The following is a 4172-nucleotide window of genomic DNA, read 5'->3' on the forward strand; positions in this document are numbered from 1 at the left end:
AGGAATATCAATGTGCTCTTCAGCCGGCTGGGGATGGAGGTCGTCTGACCGTTCCTCTGTCAGTGATTGCTATTGCTTTTCTTTTTTGACAGCCACCAACAAATCATGTTTTCTTTTCTTGGCGGCTGGTGGGGTCGTATGATCATCCTTGATATAATCAAGGTCTATTGGCTCTTTCCCCTGGCCGGCTGCAGGTGCCGCAAGCTTGATGTCCGAAAGATAGCATTCTCAAGCCGTCTTCTAGTACCCGTTTAGGGAGCCAATAGTTCCATCATCCTTCTCATACTTGACGATGAAAGGAATAGTGTCCTTCGAACAAGTGTATTATTCTGATAGTGGGTTAAGTATTATTAGAAAGCTAATATATTCAGTAAGGTCAAATGATCGGAATGCTTGGGTGGAGGCTGCTTCCGATCAGTAATATTAATGCATAATTAATATTACAAATTAATCTTGACTTAACCCTTCGGGTCACACCTAAGCAATCAACGAGCCGAAGTGACGAATTAATTCGGAATAAATTAATGAGTCGACCGAGTAATATTTATTTAGACGTCGAAAATTCGAGCTTAGAGCGTTGAAACCAAGCGTCGGAAGTCGAGTTGAAAATAATAAAAGACGAGACGTGCAAATAGTAATAAATCAACACATTTCCCAAAATACCCCTTGCATCGGAGTGCCCCGTGCAATCCGAGTGCTAGGGGCATAATGCGTAGCATGGTGGCTAGCATGCGCACCAAGTCAAGCCTAGGCTGGCTGGTGCGTGCTAGTGCACCATTTGTTTTAGGGTTTTTTGTGTCCCTCGGGAGAGTAACACTTCTAGACCGGATTCAGCAAGGACGCCTGTACCTGTAAAGCAAACGGAGCACCGAATGGCCAGTGGTCCGCCTCCAAAGATTAAGTTAGTACGGTATTCGAAATAAAACGTGCGAATATTATGTTATCTACTAGAATTCCAATCTTAGGTGATGTTTGTTTCTTGAGAATTATGTTATCTACTCGGATTCCAATCTTAGGTGATGTTTGTTTCTTGAGAATGACAACTCAGTAATAATTGCAATAATAAACGTAACCTGCCCCCATAAATGAGGGAAATGTCCCTATTTATAGGGTCCTTGGTAAGTGTTCCCTCCCTAGGGTTTGATGACCTAGGGATTAGGGCACGCTGTTTTGCGGCGCCCTCAAAGTTTTAGCCTTGAAGGCCGCCTTTTAAGAAGGGATATCTGAGTGACACGTGTCACGCATCTGGAGAGGTCATTTGGGCGCCTCCCAGGACGACACGTGTCGCTCTCTCATTTGTCCCCTTGGGGTTATTAAATACCCTAAATAAGGAGCTATATCTGCTTGACACGTGTCACCATCTGGAAGGTCCTTGTTGGCGCCCCTTCTAGTGACACATGTCATATTCTAGTTAAGCCAATTGGTAGGGTATTAGATACCAAAAACATTTGCCCCTCACAGGGGTCAAGTGCTTGGCACATGACGCCTGTGACAGGTGTCAAACTATGAGTGGCCGAGAATTTCACTTTACTGTTCACCTTGTCCTAGGGTTTTACCCTCGAGCATTTACCCTCTCTATAAATAGAGGGGTTGACCTCCCTTGGATTCACACTTGCTTGAATCTTTGGGAGAATCTTTGAATTTTTTACTTTCGAAGACTTTTGACTTCTTCAGCATCTAACACTCGGCCAGCTTCGGTCGCCTGTTCCAACAGACATCCCTGACCAGCGCCTCTTAGTACCTTCTCCTAAGGTAACCGCCTTATCCTTTCTTTACTTATTTCTTTGCGTTTTTTGTTTATCAAAAATGGTTTCCCAAATGCACCCGACACGGCCTAGATTAGCGATCAGCCAGTCACCGGGGACGGCTAAATCTAGAACTAGGAGTGCCAAATGCTCGTTCGAGAACTTTCCTTTGAGTACATCTCCAAATCCTACAGTGTCTATACCCTTGCAGGACACGATGGCTAGAACAAAGAAGACGACCAAGAGATATAGGACGGATGGATCTTGGTACCATTCGGAGAGTGAGACAGTTTTCTCGGACGGCTCCATTTGGGCGCATGTTTCCAAGATTAGTAAAACCCCCCTAGCAATATCAGCACTCCCAGCGACTCATTTCTAGAGGAGTGTGATGAGGAATATGAAAACCCTTAGCCGAGTGAATCGGTGCCGAATGTTGAGTTAGGGGAGGCCACTGCTAGCACCAGCCGGCAAGCCCCCAGCTCTGAAGAAAATTCTGATGATTACTCTGCGTCATCATCCTCCAACAGCGCCTCCATGGACTCGGAGGAGGCGCAGCTGAACCTTAAGGCTGTTAGAGAATCCCTCTCCGTTGAGAAGGGAGTGGGCTGGGAGGAGCCATCTGCTTCTAGGCGGCATGAGTGTGCTCCTTATTACTTACACGTCACTGAAAGCAGGCGGAAAATAATGAAAGAGGACCTTGGGAAATTTATTTCCTCCCATGTCATGGGACATGGGTTCTTGCTGTCCTTGTCGGATGCTATAGACACGGTCACCTGGCCTGAGATGGCCAGCTATGGTGACCAGTGCTTCGGTTGCTACGAGGCAGCCATCCAGGCAGGGTTGAGCTTCCCTCTCCATCCGACCGTGGAGAGGATCTTGGACGGATACCAGTTGGGTATCTGGCAACTAGCCCCCAATTCTTGTGTTAACATTCTTGGCTACGTTGCCGCCTGGGAGATACTGGAGGTGGAGCCCAACTTTGAGGCGTTTGCTCATATGCACTACTTGAACATGATTCCAAATTCAAGCGGGATCGGCTGGTTTACTCTGACTAGCCATACCCGTTATATGATGAGCTTGGCGAAGGAGAATAAATGAAAGGACTGGAGATCCAAGTTTTACATAGTCTCTTCCCCATATTTCCAAAAGAACAGGTGGTACAACCGCTAGACTCAGTATCTGTCCCTCCTGGCTAGGAAGAAAGCCCTTCCGCCTGTTCCCAGGCGCGCGCGGGAGGAGATTTTTTATTGGGGCCTTTTGACTGTGGCCGTCTGAACAAACAACGAGACGGGGGTCAAGGAAGTTACCCCCCAAAGTTATATTCCCCTATTCAAGTGGCTCTCGGACGGGACGTACTTGGCCACCTGTGGCCTTAGTACAGAGAAGCCGAGAGGTAGCTGGCCACTTGAATTTATCAGCTTTTGTTACCCATATTGTTTTATTCATTTCATTTCTAACCCTTATTGTTGTTTGGCGAAAACATAGCAAAGGCAAAGTTTCCTTCTCACAAGAAGCCGGCTGTCTCTACATCCTTCTTACATTCGAACCTCAAGGTCTCACATATGAACTCTTTGCAGGGTGGCTCATCAAAGCCTGCTCCCTCTTCTCAGCCGGATCCCAAAACTGCGTCTCCACCCCTCGTCAAAATGGCGTCGTTGCCGAGAAATGGCGTAGTTGTTTGCTATTGTTGTTGAGTCTATTTCACCTAATTTCAAAAATACAAAAATATTTTTCTCTTTTAGGCTACATTTGTAGTCGTGCTATTGATATTTGCTTTGAGTTTTTGTATGCATAGGATAAGAGGATGGACTCTAGTGCCATTTGATCAAAAAATTGAGAGAACAATAACAAGGATAAGGGTTACTAATATTTCTTCAAGTCCAAGCTCTCCAAGAGAGGAAATTCATCAAGAAAGAGAAGAGGAGGATCGAGGAAGCATGGGAGCTAATCCAAGAGTTGCTTTAAAGAAGTTAGGAACTCCCGGTGCTTATAGATTGAGAGTGGCATAGCTCCCCCAACAAATTCTGCCAATGACTTTGAGATAAGGCCGACAATGATAACAATGACTGAACGAAGGCAATTTAGTGGTGCCAAGCATGAAAGCCCACTAAACTATCTCAAAGAGTTCGAGAAGCATTGTAATACCATCAAGGTCAATAGGGTTTCTCAAGAATTAATAAGGCTCAAGCTATTTCCATTCTCCCTAATCGAAAGAGCTTTGGAATTGTTAGACAAGGAAGTGAAACCTAATTCCTTGAGAACTTAGGATGAGATCACTACGGAGTTTCTTTCCCGTTTCTACCCTCAAAAGAAGACCTCCAAGGCAAGAACTCTAATCTAAATTTTAAAGTAAAAGCCTAGTGAGAGTTTGTATGAGGATTGGGAAAGATACAATGAGTATCAACGAGAATGTCCTCATCATGGAAT

General features: G+C 45.3%; 1 non-coding gene across 1 annotated transcript; it reads right to left on the reverse strand.

Moving 5' to 3' along the window:
• Positions 1 to 4066: 4066 nt before the first annotated feature.
• On the reverse strand, positions 4067 to 4172 carry LOC145557187 (small nucleolar RNA R71). Its single transcript, XR_014092238.1, has one exon. It is a non-coding gene; the product is annotated as a small nucleolar RNA R71 (small nucleolar RNA).

Source organism: Chenopodium album, chromosome 8 (assembly GCF_948465745.1).
Source record: "Chenopodium album chromosome 8, dcCheAlbu1.1, whole genome shotgun sequence".
NCBI lineage: Eukaryota > Viridiplantae > Streptophyta > Magnoliopsida > Caryophyllales > Amaranthaceae > Chenopodium > Chenopodium album.